Source organism: Aquarana catesbeiana, linkage group LG03 (genome assembly GCF_042186555.1).
Source record: "Aquarana catesbeiana isolate 2022-GZ linkage group LG03, ASM4218655v1, whole genome shotgun sequence".
Lineage (NCBI taxonomy): Eukaryota > Metazoa > Chordata > Amphibia > Anura > Ranidae > Aquarana > Aquarana catesbeiana.
In genome coordinates this window covers 448,859,962-448,880,465 of record NC_133326.1, presented here as the reverse complement: position 1 = coordinate 448,880,465, position 20,504 = coordinate 448,859,962, and positions in this window count along the sequence as shown.

Below are 20,504 nucleotides of genomic sequence, written 5' to 3'. Positions count from 1 at the left end.
CTCGACAAATAAATGAAGACTTTAAATGGTCCTTTTTGACGTCTTTCTCTATTCAACATAAAAACGTCAAAAGAATTTTTGAACACTATTGGGATGTCCTCAAAACCGACAAGATTTTGGGCCCTATGTTGCCCAAGACCCCCAAGGTGGTTTTCAAAGGCGCTCCATCCCTCCGAAATAAGTTGGCACCTAACGTCATCAACCCTCCCATTAAACCTTCCTTCTTTCATAATTTGATTGGTTTCTACCCCTGTAAAAAATGTCTGGTCTGCCAGTTTAACATCAGTGGGAGGAGGGCTAGCCATAGTTTCTCCTCTACTGTGATTGGCCGTTCCTATAAGATAAAACAATTTTGCACCTGCGCTACTACTGGGGTAGTCTATCTTCTGACTTGCCCATGTGGTAAGCAGTATGTAGGGCGGACCATCAGATCCTTTACAACACGAGTATCTGAACACATCAACCTTATTAAAGCAGGTAGCACCAAACACACCGTGCCTCGTCACTATAGGGAATTCCACGATTGAAATCCTGAGGGCACACAGTTTCTCATCATTGACAAATACGTTGCTCCTTGGCGGGGCGGTTCCACCCTTAGGGGCGTCTCCCGCTTGGAGACTTATTGGATTTATGAGTTGGGGTCCCACTCCCCGCATGGGATTAACGTGGAGTGGGACATCAATTCTTTCATTAATCAGGCTTAACCACTTAGCGTGCGGTCTCTCCTTTATATATATATATATAAATACAATTTTCTGCTTATTTTAAACTATTTTAAAATAATTTTATTTAATCCTTTATATGATTTATGGTCAGTTTGTATTTACATATTGATTTTAGTCAAAATACTGTACACTATTACTCAGTCGTGTGTCGTTGTTCCATGGTGTGCAGTATAAAACGATGTATGTTGTGGAATAATGACGCATGACATACACTATCTGTGCAGAGAATATTCCGTTAATGATGTTCCTCTTCTCCTTTTCTTTGTTGAGATTTTGTCATGTTTATTTTAATATGTAACATGTCATGATATGCCCCTCACTGGCAGTGTCATTTCAGCACTTTATGTTTATTTTAGTATCAAATATGCTATGTCATGCCCCTTACTGGTAGTGTGATTTCAAGCCTTTACTTAATATACTTAATTTTTTTAATTATCATCTGATTAAGAACGATGTTTATGCTGCTGTGGTCAGTTTTGACATCTATTTGACTTCTTTCTATGTGACCCGTGCATTGGCTGTTTTATTCCACCTTTACTGACACCTAGTATATGATGTCAGATCATCATCACCTCTTCCGGCCCTCCCCTAGCCTATCAGTGCCTTTCCCCCTTTACCGGAAGTGTCGTAGCTTCCGTCGTGGGCGAGAGGCCTGGCTCCCTATGTGGTGCGCACTGGCGCCACATTAGCAATGCAGGTGACGTCATCGCGCACGCCCACGACGCCGGATCCATTGGGCGGAGTGGGACAGTGCTCTAGCCAATGTGGCCTGGCTGTGCTGGGAGCGAGGCTTGGCATGCGCTCGGCTGTTTACCTAATGACAGACCGAGCAGTTATGCCGTTTTTTTATTATGTTTTTGATTTTATACACAGTAATCATAGCGATATTACATTACTTGTTACCCTTTTTCTATTCTATAAACTTATCCAGTAAATTTATCACTATTTCTAATTACCAGGAAGTGGCAACAATTACGTCACTTCCGGTCCAGTCACACTCCCAGTGGGGGTCATTTTATGTTTAAATAGCGGTGAGGTGGGGGGGCTCCACACCCCAGATGAAGGCTTGGTAGCCGAAACATGTCGGGTGGACCCCTCACTATTACCGCGAACAATTTTATATGAGCTATTTCTGATATCCTACCATGTGAGTGTTCATTTTGCTATTTTAATAAATTGATGCCTTTTTCTAAAACGTTATTATGCCATGTGAGCTTTCTTTCTCGCATGATACTTGAATTATCCATTTGGCCTGTTGGAGTGTCTTGGGGACGTTTGAAGCTGTGGTGAAGCCCCCTCCCCCCCCCCACCTTTGGAAGCCGAGGACCATCTGACGTTTTACCCTGCAAGACCTGGTGGTCTTTAAGCTTTCTTTGACTTGTGAGACGTAAGTCTTCTCAGGTCATCTGATTCCGGTAAGCCTCCTTAGATGCTTCGGTGTTGGTCCTGCCACTATCTAGACCTTCCACCCATCTGTGATCTATTTATTCACCTACTAGAAGTGAACCACTTCGCTTAGGAGGAAACCCTGAGAATCTCTCAATTTTTATTATTTTTATTTTTTTCATTTTTGTTCTTATAGACTTTTGGTGGTGGTTTTCTGTTCCACTAGTCATTATTGACCAAAACAATTAATGGACTATATTATTTGATTTATTATATTTATATGTTTCTGTATACCTAACACGGGTTTATACTATTTATTATAGTCATCTTCATATGTCTACTTTGCATCACCCACTGTTCACATATGTTTTTTATATGATTTGTATATGCACATAGCGCTACACTATATTTTTTGTTTCTATATTTTTCCTATGTCTAGAGGTGTGTTAGCTGCTAGCTGTATATTATAATCATCTCTTATTTTGTTAACGTTTGGCGCAGCGCTGTACTCATTTTGCTTTTTGTAACACCACAGGAATGGCAGACTGTGGTCTCCCAGTTTTCCGAGCGGTGGGACTTTCCCAACTGCGGAGGGACAATCGATGGGAAACATGTCCACATCGTCCCACCACCCCACTCGGGGTCGTACTATTTTAACTAAAGGGATTTCATAGTATCATGTCGATGGCAGTGGTGTCGGCGACAAATGAGTTTTTATATGTGGACGTGGGGAAGAATGGCCAGATGTTGGATGGTGGAATCTTTGCCCAGACTGAGTTCTACCGATGTCTCCAGAGTGGTGGCTTGGGATTGCCACCTGCTGAAGAGAACATGGAAGGACTCCCATTTGTGTTTGTCGCAGATGAAGCATTTGGTCTGGGTGAACATCTGATGAGGCCATTCCCCCAGAGGACCCTCACCCCGGAGAAGAGGGTTTTTAATTACCGGCTGGCCCGAACCAGAAGAGTGGTGGAGAATGCGTTTGGTATAATGGACAGCCGGTTCTGCCTATTCCTTATGGCAATCAACATGGCGAGTATAAACTGAATCACATAGTACTAGCATACTGTATTCTACATAATTATTTAAGGAGAAATGTTCCAAATTATGTGGCCTCAGTTGGGCCTGAGGCCGCAATTCAGGACATAAATCCAATGAGGGCCCTGGGAGCTGGCCGTCCTGGCTTGCCCCCCCAAAGCACTCGTGATGTGCACAAAGGAACCTGGACTATTTTACGGGTAGGGGGGCCATTGCTATTCCAGCAAATTTTTGATTCTTTTCTAAAATTAAAAATTATTTTGATCTGAAATCATCTTGAATTTGATTTACTGCTTGTGTTTCTTTTAGCTGTCTCCTAGGTTCTCCTAGTGCACTTGTAGTGCCAAGTGGATTTTGCTTTATTAACCACTTCAGCCCCGGACCATTATGCTGCATAAGGACCAGAGGACTTTTTCCAATTTGGCACTGCGTCGCTTTAACTGCTAATTGCACGGTCATGCAATGCTGTACCCAAACGAAATTTGCGTCCTTTTCTTCCCACAAATAGAGCTTTCTTTTGATGGTATTTGATCACCTCTGCCGTTTTTATTTTTTGTGCTATAAATGGAAAAAGCCCGAAAATTTTGAAAAAAAAATGATATTTTCTACTTTTTGTTATAAAAAAAATCCAATAAACTCAATTTTAGTCATACATTTAGGCCAAAATGTATTCGGCCACATGTCTTTAGTAAAAAAAAATGTCAATAAGCGTATATTTATTGGTTTGCGCAAAAGTTATAGCGTCTACAAACTAGGGTACATTTTCTGGAATTTACACAGCTTTTAGTTTATGACTGCCTATGTCATTTCTTGAGGTGCTAAAATGGCAGGGCGGTACAAAACCCCCCCAAATGACCCCATTTTGGAAAGTAGACACCCCAAGGAAATTGCTGAGAGGCATGTTGAGCCCATTGAATATTAATTTTTTTTGTCCCAAGTGATTGAATAATGACAAAAAACAAAAAAATTACAGAAAGTTGTCACTAAATGATATATTGCTCACACAGGCCATGGGCATATGTGGAATTGCACCCCAAAATATATTCAGCTGCTTCTCCTGAGTACAGGGATACCACATGTGTGCGACTTTTTGGGAGCCTAGCCGCGTACGGGGCCCCGAAAACCAATCACCGCCTTCAGGATTTCTAAGGGCGTAAATTTTTGATTTTACTCCTCACTACCTTTCACAGTTTTGAAGGCCATAAAATGCCCAGATGGCACAACCCCCCCCCCCCCCCCAAATGACCCCATTTTGGAAAGTAGACATCCCAAGCTATTTGCTTGGAGGCATGTTGAGTCCATGGAATATTTTATATTTTGACACAAGTTGCGGGAAAGTGACAATTTTTTTTTTTTTTGCACAAGGTTGTCACTAAATGATATATTGCTCACACAGGCCACGGGCATATGTGGAATTGCACCCCAAAATACGTTTAGCTGCTTCTCCTGAGTATGGGGATACCACGTTTGTGGGACTTTTTGGGAGCCTAGCCGCGTACGGGGCCCCGAAAACCAATCACCGCCTTCAGGATTTCTAAAGGTGTAAATTTTTGATTTCACTCTTCACTGCCTATCTCAGTTTCGGAGGCCATGGAATGCCCAGATGGCACAAAACCCCCCCAAATGACCTAATTTTGGAAAGTAGACATCCCAAGCTATTTGCTTGGAGGCATGTTGAGTCCATGGAATATTTTATATTTTGACACAAGTTGCGGGAAAGTGACAATTTTTTTTTTTTTTGCACAAGGTTGTCACTAAATGATATATTGCTCACACAGGCCACGGGCATATGTGGAATTGCACCCCAAAATACGTTTAGCTGCTTCTCCTGAGTATGGGGATACCACGTTTGTGGGACTTTTTGGGAGCCTAGCCGCGTACGGGGCCCCGAAAACCAATCACCGCCTTCAGGATTTCTAAGGGTGTAAATTTTTGATTTCACTCTTCACTGCCTATCTCAGTTTCGGAGGCCATGGAATGCCCAGATGGCACAAAACCCCCCCAAATGACCCCATTTTGGAAAGTAGACACCCCAAGCTATTTGCTGAGAGGCATGGTGAGTATTTTGCAGCTCTCATTTGTTTTTGAAAATGAAGAAAGAAAAGAAAAACATTTTTTTCTCTTTTTTCAAATTTCAAAACTTTGTGACAAAAAGTGGGGTCTGCAAAATACTCACTATACCTCTCAGCAAATAGCTTGGAGTGTCTACTTTCCAAAATGGGGTCATTTGGGGGGGTTGTGCACCTGGGCATTCCATGGCCTCCGAAACTGTGATAGGCAGTGAAGAGTGAAATCAAAAATTTACGCACTTAGAAAGCCTGAAGACGGTGCTTGGTTTTTGGGGTCCCGTACGCGGCTAGGTTCCCAAAAAGTCTCACACATGTGGTATCCCCATACTCAGGAGAAGCAACAGAATGCATTTTGGGGTGTAATTTCACATATTCCCATGGCATGTTTGAGCAATATATCATTTAGTGACAACTTTGTGCAAAAAAAAAAAAAAAATTGTCTCTTTCCCGCAACTTGTGTCACAATATAAAATATTCCATGGACTCGACATGCCTCTCAGCAAATAGCTTGGGGTGTCTACTTTCCAAAATGGGGTCATTTGAACTGTCCTGGCATTTTATGCACAACATTTAGAAGCTTATGTCACACATCACCCACTCTTCTAACCACTTGAAGACAAAGCCCTTTCTGACACTTTTTGTTTACATTAAAAAATTATTATTTTTTTGCAAGAAAATTACTTTGAATCCCCAAACATTATATATTTTTTTTAAAAGCAAATGCCCAACAGATTAAAATGGTGGGTGTTTCAATTTTTTTTTTTCACACAGTATTTGCGCAGCGATTTTTCAAACGCATGAAATAAAAAAGATGATCTTAGGCCGAGTACATGGATACCAAACATGACATGGCAACAAAATAAATACATTTTTAAAAGCCTTTAAAAGCCTTTACAGGTTACCAGTTTAGATTTACAGAGGAGGTCTACTGCTAAAATTACTGCCCTCGATCTGACCTTCGCGGTGATACCTCACATGCATGGTGCAATTGCTGTTTACATTTGACGCCAGACCGACGCTTGCGTTCGCCTTAGCGCGAGAGCAGGGGGGGACAGGGGTGCTTTTTTTTTTTTTTTTTTATTATTATTTTTTTGCTTTTTTATCTTATTTTTTAAACTGTTCCTTTCATTTTTTTTTTAAATCATTTTTATTGTTATCTCAGGGAATGTAAATATCCCCTATGATAGCAATAGGTAGTGACAGGTACTCTTTTTCGAAAAAATTGGGGTCTATTAGACCCTAGATCTCCCCTCTGCCCTCAAAGCATCTGACCACATCAAGATCGGTGTGATAAAATGCTTTCCCAATTTCCCAATGGCGCTGTTTACATCCGGCGAAATCTAAGTCATAAAATGCTTGTAGCTTCCGGTTTCTTAGGCCATAGAGATGTTTGGAGCCACTCTGGTCTCTGATCAGCTCTATGGTCAGCTGGCTAAATCACCGGCTGCATTCTCAGGTTCCCTGTTGAGACAGGAGAGCCAGAGAAAAACACGGTAGACGATGGGGGGGGCATTCCCTCCCACTGCTTGTAAAAGCAGTCTAGAGGCTAATTAGCCGCTAGGATTGCTTTTAAATGAAAGCCGACCGCTGGCTGAAAAGAATGATACCAAGATGATACCTAAACCTGCAGGCATTATTCTGGTATAACCACTCAAAGTCGTGAATGGCGTACCTGAAGACAAAAAAATGGTTAACAATAAAGGACAGTAAACAGTAAAGTATAAAAAATTGCATACCTGAAAAGCAAACATGATAAAACATAATAACAATAAAACATTGCAGAATAGAATACAGTAAAAAAGAGCAGAACAATAGAGAGAGAATAGAAAGAGAGAGAACAATAAAACTACAACTATTTTTTTTTTATTTTATATTTTTTTTTGTGTTTTTTTTTTTTTACACTGTTTTTGTAACTGTAACTTTTATAACGGTAACCGGTTCCAGGTTCGGGTCTCTCAAAATGCGATGGCATCTTGGGAGACCCTGTGAAAGTGTGCCTAGTCTGTGCAATGCTGTACCCTACGCTAATACTCAACTAGTGTATGGTAGCGTTCAAAACATTCACCAATGCAAAGACCAGGATTGTCAGGACAGGAGGGACAATAATCGTGGGTGTCACACCTATATCCGTGCTTGCTGCAGATACAACATCTTTTTTGGGGGGGTTCGTTGGGTAGGGGTACTCGGGAGGACATAAAGAAAATGCCTCTGATGCAGCCGACTGCATTTGGTTGGGGATGTGAATGGGGGAAGTACGGGTGCTGCAGAAGTGGTGGGTTCCCAATTAGGATTGGCGAATGCAGCAGGAAGGGCACTATGGGCACCACGGGCCTGTGTTTGTCTTCTTGGTGGCAGCGGGACACTACTTGTGCTTGCCACCTCACCAGCTTGAACTGCACTTATGGGATTTGCCACATCACCAAGTGTTACTGCAGTGCTGGTTTGACTATGACCGGGGTGTACTAGGCCACTAGTGCTTGCCAGTTCACCAAAACGCTACCAAAAAACTGTTAGCAATCGCAGGGATCAGGCCTGACTCTGCGAACGCTGCAGTTATGCGTTTAGTGTTTTGTAAGTGACAGTGATCGATCGATACTGCACTTGGGTGGGCTGGGCTGGGCCGGGCGGAGGGGCAAAACGCAGGTGCTAGCAGGTATCTGGGCTGATCCCGCTGACACTGCGTTTTTTGGGAACCCTAAACTGCTGCGGACGCTAGTATAGATCTGATCGGATCAGATATTGATCCATTCAGATACTATACCACTAAGGGAGGCGTATGCTGCGTGCGTGGGTGTTAGCGGTGCTGGCGCTAATCTGACGCTGCCTGGGGCGACGCATATCACCGCCGGGCGATCAGGGGGCTAAACCTTTATTAGGTAATAAACGGCGGGTGCCCTGACACTATAAAAAATAAACGAACTAACCAGCGTCACCCGTAACGGTTATACGGTAATCAGTGGTGAAAGGGTTAACTAGGGGGCAATCAAGGGGTTAAAACATTTATTAGATAGTATATGGGGGTCCCTGTCGCTATAAAACGCTGACGGCGAACCTAAATATTTACGTCCCTAACTAGCGTCACCAGTGACACTAATACAGCGATCAGAAAAATGAACGCTTAGCGACACTGGCGACAGGGGGTGATCAAGGGGTTAAAACTTTATTAGGGGGTGTTAGGGGGGTACCCTAGACCTAAAGGGGGCTAATACTAACTGCCCTAACACAGTAACTGTCACAAACTGACACCATGCAGTAATCAGAAAAAAAAAAAAAACTGCTTGGTGTCAGTGTGACAGGGAGGGGGGAGGGGTGATTGGGGGGTGATCAGGGGGGTGATTGGGGGGGGGGATCGGGGGTGTAAAGTGTGCCTGGCATGTTCTACTGTGTGTGTTTGTGTTTGTGCACTTACATTACAGTCTTCTCTCCTCGGCGCCGGAACGGAAACTGCCGAGCCGAGGAGAGATGACATCACATCCTCTGCCTGTGTGTACTACACACAGGCAGGGGAGGATTCTCATTGGCTGGGAGCGATCGCGAGGGGGGGGGCACGATCGGATGGCCTCCCCCTCATCTCTGATCACTGCCAGACCAATGGCGACCGCCTCAGGCAGGTGCGGGTACCAGGTGCGTGATTTTGCCTGCCGTGCCATTCTGCTGACGTACATCAGCGTGAGGCGGTCATCAAGTGGTTAAATAACCCCCATTGTCACTGTAAACACCACCTTAATACAAAAACTGGTATTGAGCATTGAAAGAAGAAGCCACACATTGTTAAGTATAAAAACTTTTACTCTGTGCACATTCACATGTGCTTAAAATTGGTGAAATAATTTTGCGCAAATATTAGTAAATATAAATATCAAGTGAGGATAAATAAAATAAATAATAACTGGGATAAAAAACACAAATGTGAACAGTGAAATTATAAGGTGATGTGTTAATTCATAGTAGTATCTTAGTGTATAAATTAATGATGACCTGGTGAAAGCATAATATAGTGAGATTATACTATATAAGTGCACTTCAAGTAGTGTATATAAAAATAGGCAAAAAATGGATTAATAATATTATAAGAAGTCCAGAGTTCTTGCAATGGGTGAAAAATGTGGGATTCAATGATGTAAATAATTAATTATTTTGCCCTTGTGGTCTTAGTGCAGCTTCTTTAGTAGTCTGGTCTCCCAGAACTCTTACCTCAGTGCTAGTTATAGCATGCAGTCACCACTAGAGGGATCTCGCATCCTTCCTGGACAGCTCCCCAGTTGAAGTTGTGAGAAGCAACGTAACGCGTAGGGATTGGCCGGCTAGAGCCGTGACCGGAAGTGATGTGAGAAGGCAAGGAACAACGCCTAATTTGTTCCCTGTACCATTTTTACCTGTTTTGTGTAAGAGTCTATGCCTTTACTTAATAAACATACCCTTTTATCTGACATATTACACTATTGGAGATTCCTCTTTCCTCCCTCCTGTTCCCCCTATATTGAGGCACCGCCTCCACTAGGTGACTGGATAGTGAACCGCTGTGGTTTAGGAAGAAAGACGGATGTATTACACCAGCCAGAGGAATCACATCCCCTATCTAGGAAAGTCGAGAGATCCCTCTAGTGGCGACTATATGCTATAACCAGCACTGAGTGAAATGCTGCAACCTAAGAGAAAAAAAGATGGATACATTGATTAAACCAACCAGAGAAATCACATATTTTATCCAGGAAGGACGGGAGATCCCTCTAGTGGTGACTGCATGCTATAACTAGCACTGAGGTAAGAGTTCTGGGAGACCAGACTACTAAAGAAGGTGCACTAAGACCACAAGGGCAAAATAATTAATTATTTACATCATTGAATCCCACATTTTTCACCCATTGCAAGAACTCTGGACTTCTTATAATATTATTAATCCATTTTTTGCCTATTTTTATATACACTACTTGAAGTGCACTTATATAGTATAATCTCACTATATTATGCTTTCACCAGGTCATCATTAATTTATACACTAAGACACTACTATGAATTAACACATCACCTTATAATTTCACTGTTCACATTTGTGATTTTTATCCCAGTTATTTTTTATTTTTTTTTTTTTACCACTTCAGCGAAATTTATTCTAAGAGACGTTATTTCAACTTTGAAAATCAAAATTTATCCCATCTCTTTTTTTCACATCATTGTGGATGTTATTCAACTTATCTTTATTGATTCTAAACTTCTGGGTTAAAAATAAAGAATTCCTCCAACCGAGCAAATATTATAAACAGTACTTGTACAATCTACACTGGTATCCATAAACATTCTTTTCCTCAACCCCCCCCCTTCACCCCGTTCACCTCCACCCTCCTCTCCCCCCATTTGGTCTGGGTGAACATCTGATGAGGCCATTCCCCCAGAGGACCCTCACCCCGGAGAAGAGGGTTTTTACCGGCTGGCCTGAACCAGAAGAGTGGTGGAGAATGCGTTTGGTATAATGGACAGCCGGTTCTGCCTATTCCTTATGGCAATCAACATGGCGGAGTATAAACTGAATCACATAGTACTAGCATGCTGTATTCTACATAATTATTTAAGGAGAAATGCTCCAAATTATGTGGCCTCAGTTGGGCCTGAGGCCGCAATTCAGGACATAAATCCAATGACAGCCCTGGAAGCTGGCCGTCCTGGCTTGCCCCCCCAAAGCGCCCGTGATGTGCACAAAGGAACCTGGACTATTTTACGGGTAGGGGGGCCATTGCTATTCCAGCAAATTTTTGATTCTTTTCTAAAATTAAAAATTATTTTGATCTGAAATCATCTTGAATTTGATTTACTGCTTGTGTTTCTTTTAGCTGTCTCCTAGGTTCTCCTAGTGTACTTGTAGTGCCAAGTGGATTTTGCTTTATTAAATAACCCCCATTGTCACTGTAAACACCACCTTAATACAAAAACTGGTATTGAGCATTGAAAGAAGAAGCCACACATTGTTAAGTATAAAAACTTTTACTCTGAGTGCGCATGCGCGAGAGCTCCGTAATGGCCACCTAAGCCCGGAGCTCCGCACCACCCCGGACCAACGAGCGGCATAACCCCGGCCCCAGCAGGAGGAGGACGCGCTCAAGCACTCCCCCCGCTCGCGGAACAGCGGGGGAACACGGTGAGATGGCCGGCACACAAGCCCGCCGAGATCTGGGCCCGCAATTTGCAGCGGTGGCGGCGGACGGGTCCACCAAGATGGTCGCCGACCGGGACACTGCTAGGCCTCACACAGCCTCACTTCACAAGGGGTCAGAGCAGCGTCCCATCCTCACCCCTCCGACCCTGACCTATGCCCAGGCAACACAGGGAAGCCACAACACGCTCCAGACCGCGCACCAGGGCATGCACCAGCACCAAGCTCCACAGGCTGCTCTCAGAGACTCTCACAGCAGTGAGCAGGGGGAAGATGGCGCTTCTCCCTCAGGCATACCCCCTCACCTCTCCTCCTATGCAGGCTCCCCACCTGGATACACATTTCAGGACATATCTGTCATGCAAGAGGAGCTCTTCTCCAAATTCTCTACCCTTTTAGAAAAGGGCCTAGCCAACACTGCCTCCCAGATCACAAATGCTATTAAATCAGACCTCTCTAACCTGGGCTCTAGGATGGAGGCGATGGAAGTCAAAATTGACCATACAGTCGCCAGAACCAACCAGAACGCCACACACCTCCAGTCAGTCCAAGAACAGCTAGAAACGGCCCTATCAAGAATTGACGAACTTGAGAACAGGTCTAGGAGGTACAACTTCCGAATTAGAGGCCTTCCTGAATCCTTCACGGATATCCCCCTCACGGTGCAGGACTTTATCTCGGACCTCATCCCCAATATCCCGCCGCATAGGCTGGAGCTGGATAGGGCGCACAGAGCCCTGGGTCCCCCGAGGAAAGACGGGTCCCCAAGGGACATAATAGTTAAACCGCACTTCTACGCGGTAAAAGAGGAGGTAATGAGACAATCTCGCCTGAAGCCCAAGCTCCAACACCAGGGTCACCAAATTCAGGTCTTTGCGGATCTCGCTCAATCCACCATCCAAAGAAGACGCACCCTCAAACCCCTCCTGTCAGTGTTGATGGAACGAGACATCAAATACCGCTGGACATTCCCCTTCGCGGTAAAGTTTTCCATACAAGGCAAGACCCACACTTTCTCCAATCTCCCGGAAGGTGAAAAACTTTTCCTCTCCCTCAAGCTGATCTCCCAGGAAGCCCCCATGGAGCTCTCCTCATCTGCCACGGGCTCATCCAAACGCTCCCCCCCAGGCAGCCCAGCTTCACCTCTCTGGATCAAGGGCCCCTCTAAGAGGAGCAAAGATGGCAAGCCCCCTTAACGGAGTAAGAAGACCCCCTTCTTACGCACTCAGGCCTTCCACGGTCTTTCCTGTGGGGGACGTTCCCCCTTCTTTGAATGAGCAAATGCTCCTCTTTTCAATCCCAAGACCCCAACGAGGCCTCGGACACAGGTCATTGAACTTAATTTTCTTTTACAGATGGGACTACATCTACGGATGAAATCCCCTGAAGTGTCCATCCTAAGGAGAACAGTTCTTGTGATCCCTTGGCCTTTTCGAGGCGGAAGAGAGTTCTCTTCCCATCCCAATCTGAGACTTATAACACTGAGACCTCAGTTCCTCATAGCCCTCAATAACTAATTTCCTTTTCAGATCCAGGTACCAGGTTGCAGGTCACCTAAGGTAGATGGTCATGCTCCTCCCATGACATTTAATTATCTTCTCCCCGTTGTTACTTTTTATTATCAGGTTTATTTGGGTTCTTAGCTCTGCTTGAATCCCTTTTACAGTTTCCACGAAAGTTTTTACTGTACTGAAATAGCAGTAACAAATTGCACTTATTGAGATGAAGATCTTACACCACGTTATGCAAATAGTATATAGTTACGGTTCCTTAGAAGCATGGGTCCGGGGTGGTACCCATGCGCCTCCTCTCACCTCGAGGGCAACCACTGTGCCCCCGAAGAGTGAGACTTCTCTCAGCCAATATGGACGAGGGAAGACTTAAATTGGAGTTTAAGCGGCCTGACATACCGCTATCCTCCACGGGTCCCTCTAGAAGACCCTTGTCGCTACAGTTTTTGTCATTATTGTTGTTGTTTTTATTATTTACTTGTCTCTCCTCCTTCTTCCCTCCTCTTCCTCTCACCTTTTCTTTTTCTCCTAGCTGGCCGTCTGGAGATCCCCCGGTCCCTCCCGCACGCTACTATAGCACGGACCCGTCCACCTTCTCGTACTCAAGGAACTCTCCCCATCACAAGGTAGGCGGCTGCTGGGCCGGTGATCACTCCCCTCTCTGTTCCCATGACTGACCAAGTGTCTAAGGGCCTGGACCTTAGGGTCGCCTCTCACAACGTGCAGGGGCTCAACTCTCCCAAGAAAAGAAGGGTTGCCTTAGACCATTATAAATCCCTCAAACTGGATGTAGTGCTCCTTCAGGAGACGCACTTTCCGATTCGATACAGTCCCAAGTTCTTACACGCCTTCTACCCATCTTTCTTCATGGCCATCGCACCAAACAAAACCAAAGGGGTAGCAGTACTTTTCTCTAAAAATAGCTAATTTAACCATATCTCTGACCTTAAAGACCCAGAGGGTAGGTTCATCCTTGTAAAGGGCACTCTGGAGGGAGTACTATACTCCATAATCTCTTACTACGCCCCTAATAAGGGTCAAGCATCCTTCTTCCAGAACCTCTTTGCAACTCTTGGCCCCCTCCTGGAGGGGAAAGTCATTTGGGGTGGGGACTCAAATGTAGCATTTGACCAGGGTCTAGACAAAACCAACCCTCTCAAAGGAAAACTTACACACCCCACCAAACTAAGCACCAGAATAGCTAAAATGATTCACTCCCAGGGGTTAGCAGATATTTGGAGGGAACTGAATCCCACCTCCAGGGACTTTACTCACTTCTCCTCGCCCCACCAGACCTACGCAAGGATAGATCACATTCTTATCCAGACTAATCTCATCCCTCTTGCCACCAAAGCCAAAATCCTAGACATAGTCTGGTCGGACCACTCAATGGTCCTCCTGACTTTGAAAAATGCGCTATCGCGTAGTGGTGGCTCTTACTGGAAACTGAACGAGTCTCTCCTGGGGGATCCAGTTCAAGCCAAATTAGTAGCGGACGCGATTAAGGAATATTTTCGGTTAAATGATGTGGGTAACATCTCCCCCGAAACACTATGGGCAGCCCACAAGGCCTCGGTCCGTGGCGAGCTTATCAGATTAGCCACTAAAGTTAAAAAGGAGAGGATGATAGACATTCTCAGGCTGGAACAAAAATATATAGCTTTAAAAACCGAACATAAAAAATCCCCATCTAAAGACCTCAATGACAAATTAGACACAATTAGACTGAAACTCAACCTAGCTTTAACGGCAAAAGCTGAAAAACACATTAGATGGAGCGGTGCTAAATTCTACTGCCACAAAGACAGAGTCGGGACAATGCTAGCCGCGAAACTCTCCCCCAAGTTCCAATCTCGCACTTTCCCCAAAGTGCGCATAGCGGGTCAACCCCCCACGGCCAATCCATCCAAAATCATGACAGCTTTCCATGACTTCTACTCAGGCTTATACAAAGCCACGCAAACACAGAGCGACAGTTCGACCGCCTCCTTCCTCGAGAATGTCAAACTGCCATCTCTTTCCAAAGACCACAGAGACCTGATGGAGGAGCCCTTCTCCTCAGACGAAATTAAGGAAGTTATCAAAAACCTCAAGACAGGCTCGGCCCCCGGGCCGGACGGCTTGTCAGTCCCTTATTACAAAAAGTTCGGGGACATACTGGCCCCACACATGGCCAAATTTTTCAACTCTAAGAGAACGGGATCCCCTTTGGACCCCCACTTGAATACGGCTTTCATAACAGTAATCCCCAAACCGAATAAGAACCACGAAGAAGTAGAGAACTATAGGCCCATTTCCCTTATCAATAACGATCTCAAGATACTCACTAAAATCTTAGCCAACCGACTAGCCTCCTTTATCAAGCAGTACGTTCACAAAGACCAGGTAGGCTTCATCCCAGGAAGGCAGGGTCCAGATCAAATTAGGAGAGCGGTGGACATTGTCTCCATTCTCCAATCAAATTGGGATGGGGGCCCAAAACAAGCAGGTATGTTGTTGTCATTAGATTTACATAAGGCCTTCGACTCGATCGAATGGCCTTACCTTTTCTCCATCCTGGAGAGATGGGGTTTCGGGGCTAGCTTCCTAGGGGTACTAAGATCCCTCTACTCCAACCCGGCGGCAATAATCCGACTGCAGGGACAATACTCCAAACACCTTCAAATAACGAGAGGGACGAGACAGGGTTGCCCTCTCTCCCCTCTCATTTTCGCTATGGCCATCGAAACACTGGCAATAGCGATGAGATCAAACCCCAACATTCACGGCGTATCCTGTGGGGAACAAGTCCACAAGTGTGGGCTCTTCGCCGATGACATGCTCCTGTTCATAACGTCCCCTATCACTTCACTCCCTAATTTATGTAAATTATTGAAAGATTTCTCTAGCACCTCAGGCCTCAAGGTGAACTACTCTAAATCTTCTGCCTTAAACATCTCCCTGCAGTCGGGTACGGTTGCCGCTCTTAAAAGTTCCTTTGATTTCAAATGGAATGACCAATGGATAGATTATTTAGGAATCAAACTTCCAGCTAGAACAGAACAACTGTACCCCCTAAATTTCCCGCCAATGTACCGGAAATTAACAGCTGATCTGGGAGCTTGGTCCAAGGGTGAAATTTCCTGGCTGGGCAGAGTTCATGCTGTGAAGATGACTCTTCTTCCCAGACTGCTATACCTCTTCAGGGCCATCCCGATAAATATAACCAAAGAACACCTTTCCAATTTCCAAAAGAAGATCACCAAATTTATCTGGGGGGGGAGAGGACATAGATTTCAACAAAAAACCCTATTCCTTCCAAGAGACCAGGGTGGCATGGGGGCTCCTCAGCTTCACTGGTACTTTCAAGCGGCCAGGCTGGCCCAACTGTCCACGGTTTACTCCAGGGCAGAGAAACCAGACTGGATTCAAATAGAGCGACAGGCTGTCCCCACATACACCCTGGACTATCTCCTCTGGACCCCTCCCAAACAGAGACCCCCAATTCTCTCCCCATCCTTATCTCAATCATTCCATATATGGGATAATCTAAGAAAAAATTCGGCATTAATCTCTAGATGTCTTCCTTTAGCACACATCTTCAATAACCCTGACTTTCCCCCTGGGTTGGATATTAAGGCTTTTCGTTGGTGGCTGGACAAGGGACTGTATTGAATCGGACATTTTTTCACGAATGAGGGTCCTATCTCCTTGGAGCAAGGTATAAGGCAACTGGAAATTCCGCATTCTGAGCACTTCAGATTCCACCAAATTAGACATTTCCTCTGTCAACGTTGGAGAGGGGGAATCCCCTCACACAACGCCTTTACGCCATACGAATTATGGTGTGGTCGCTCCCTTGAACAGAGAGGGGGGATCTCCGTCATCTACCTGTCACTAGCCTTGCACCCCCAAAAAACCCCCTTTATGCTGGACTGGGAGAGGGATCTAGCCTTTGAATGGGAGATCTCTAAATGGAGATGCTCCTTCGACAGAGCCTTTAAAGGCATCAAAAACATTTCCTTAATCGAAGGAGGTGTTAAGGTTTTAACAAGGTGGTACCTCACACCTGTCAAGCTCTCCAGAATGTACCCAACAGCTGACCCCAGGTGCTTTCGAGGGTGTCAGCTAGTGGGCACAATGGCCCATGTATGGTGGGAATGCCCCAGACTAAGGCCCTACTGGAACAAGATTTTTTCCCTGATAAGGAAAACGACTCAGATCCAAATCCCGAAATCCCCGACCATAGCTCTTCTTAATGACAACTTTCCCAGGATGCCGAAGAGCTCACGCAAACTGACACACTTCATACTCTTAGGTGCAAAACTAACCATTGCTAAGGCCTGGAAACAGCCCAAAGTCTCGGTGAAAGCGACTATCCACAAAATCTCTTGGATCATGGCCCAAGAGAAATTGGCTAGCATCTTAGATGACAAAACTAAGCAATTTGAAGCCATATGGGAGCCCTGGGCAAAATTCGTCGGCATCTCTCTCATACCAGGAGTCCCACCCCAAAACTAACAGGGGTCAACTTATGAGGCGGGGGCCCCTCCAGACGGACGGCTAACATTCCTCTCACTCTTTTCCTTTCTCCTCTTCCTCTTTTCTGTCCTTCCAAATGTATTTTTGATTGATCCAGTCCCTCTGCTGGGGGAAACTAGGATAGTTCAGCGGGTAATGACCGTATTGTGTTTTCTGACCAGTTTTCCTTCATTTTGAGACAATCATTACTCATCTCGTAGCTCGTTTCTCTCGGATAGGTGGTAATCTCCACTGCTTTATTATATAGATCTTTGAGACCCTAGGGCCCTTGGTCAATCCCTGGTCAGGAGAGGAGGGGGGCTCACACTGTGCACAGCATGATCCCGTTAGGGGTGCCGGTGGGATCCCCTAGTGCCTCTCTAGACGTCAGATAATCCCCCTAGGGAACACGTTCTATGTTTACATCAGTTGCAAGGTTTCAAGCATTGATTCCTATACACCATAGTTAATCATATTCAATGAGCCTTATAAATGCTAATGCTCTAGCCCCAGCAGGCATATCTTCCTTGTCAAAAGAAGTTTATTGAGTATACAATATTATAAAGATACATAAAGTAAGTTTACAAGGATCTATAAAGTAAGCTCATTGTTTTACAGTAGGGATTATATAGGTAAATATCATGAAATTTCAAATATTAAACATTGGGTTCACGTAAACCTAAATTAAAGATATATATAATTTCCTTAGATACTTTTGTAGGTATTTAAATGATTTATACCTACTATATATATTGTTTACAGGTAGAGTGTATATAGGTCAAATAAATGCTGATAATGAGCTTTAATCATAAGGTGGAGAAAAGGAAAGAGAAAGAAGAAAAAGGGTAGAAAGGCAGAGGTATGGTCCACAAGGTTGTCCCGCTCGTCAGTTTATTATTCTTTTTAGTTCTCTTTGAAGCCTTAGAATGGGTGTCTCTGTAAGTCATTTAATCTGTTACCATGGCAACATGACAGAGTCATTGAAATTTGACAGGAACTGTTGTTTTATCCAAGGATGCCAAAGTTTTTCAAATTTTGGAATTTGATTTTGATCGATGGCTACCATCTTAGCATGGGACATTGTATTATTCATTCTGTGAATTGTTTCTGCTAGTACCAATGTAGGAGATTTCCATGCTTTGGCCACTGTTTGTTTTGCAGCCGTTATTAGTTGGATCATAAGTTTGAATTGAGAGAGTGTTAACCATTCCGGTTTTAGATTAAGTAAAGTTATATATGGATCTGGTTGTATTATTTTTTAAAATATTTTAGATGCAATCACGAAGACTTCCTTCCAGAAGGTTTGGATTACTGGGCACGTCCACCATATGTGTAAATATGTGCCTATTTCTGGGCATCCTCGAAAACAAAGAGCTGAGGTATTAGGTGAATATTTTGCCACTCTAGCGGGTACAAGGTACCAGCGAGTTAGGACTTTATAATTTGTCTCCAGTGCTAAGATGTTGGGTGAGGATGACTTAGATGTGAGCCATATGTTAGACCAGTCCGTGTCTTCTAAAGTTCGTCCCAGGTCCTCCTCCCACCTCTGAACGTAAGAGGGTCTATTAAGATTTACTACTCCATATAATTGATTATAAAGTGATGAAATTGTACCTTTAGCAAATGGATCTTTTGTACAGATTGATTCAAAAATGGATAATTGGGATAATGGTATATCCCCCTTTAGGAATTGTGTATAGAAATTTTTGATTTGGAGATATCTAAATATTTCAGAGTTTGGTAGATCATATTTTTCTCTAAGCGATGGGAATGAAAGGAATGATTTAGATGCTATGAAGTCATTTAGTGTCTGAATGCCTGATGTTGTCCAAGCTTTAAAAGAATTTGGGTAGATCCATGCCGGATAAAAGGCCGGATTTCTGATAAAAGAAAGGAGAGGATTGGGTGGAGATTGTAACTGATATTTGGTTTTTAGTTTATCCCAGAGAGATAAGAAGTGTTTAGTTATGGGATCCAGCAGGCATATCTTATGTATCAGAGGATGTTACATGATATGTGATTTCAAATCCTGTATTGTACTTTATCGTATATATTTTCTTGTTTTTGTACAAAACCAATAAAAGATTTTGAAAGAAAGAGCCATTTCCTCCATATATGCTGCTGATCAAGAGATTGGAATTGTTATAGGGCACATTTAATATTAGTTTTTGGTGAGTTTGCATTTCTCACAGACGTGGAGCACAGTTTAAAGGAATAACCTCCCTTGCACCTATCTCTTAATCACGGTGATTGGAATATTCTTCTGTGAAGACTGCCTGTTAATTTTTATGGACTGTATGAACTGTACAATTTATGCTGATGACCACAGATATTTTGATTGATATTAATTATCACAATTTTCTAACATTTTAGTTTGTATTTGAGTTAGCGCCATACCTTTTCATTGTTATTTGAATACACACAGCATTGTGCAAGCACTTGGTACGTTGGAGCAAATACAGTATAGTTCTAATAGAGGCCACTGCATGTCAGAAGAAGTAGATATTATTTTATTTCTTTGGTTACCATAATAAGTCTGATTCGTGTGTGCCATTTTGATATCTATATGTTCACTCTAGTATTCTTCATCTATTACTGGAAGGGGCAGAATGATTTAAAAAGTGGGCCAGAAATGTCTGCTGTAATTCACTTAGTCTGCCATTTTTATAAAAGGCTGATAGTACAGCTTGATGTCTCAATTAATACTGTTTATTGATAAATATATTATGCTTTGAATTTTATTGATGCTTTGGAGTGTCCTATAGTTGTGCTGCTAATATTTTGTGGGAAAGTTATTGTAAATGCAATTAATTGCAGAATAAATACAATAAAGGTTTATGAAAAACGAAAAAAAAAAAAAAAAAAAAAAACTTTTACTCTGTGCACATTCACATGTGCTTAAAATTGGTGAAATAATTTCATGCAAATATTAGTAAATATAAATATCAAGTGAGGATAAATAAAATAAATAATAACTAGGATAAAAAACACAAATGTGAACAGTGAAATTATAAGGTGATGTGTTAATTCATAGTAGTATCTTAGTGTATAAATTAATGACAACCTGGTGAGATTATATTCTGGACTTCTTATAATATTATTAATCCATTTTTTGCCTATTTTTATA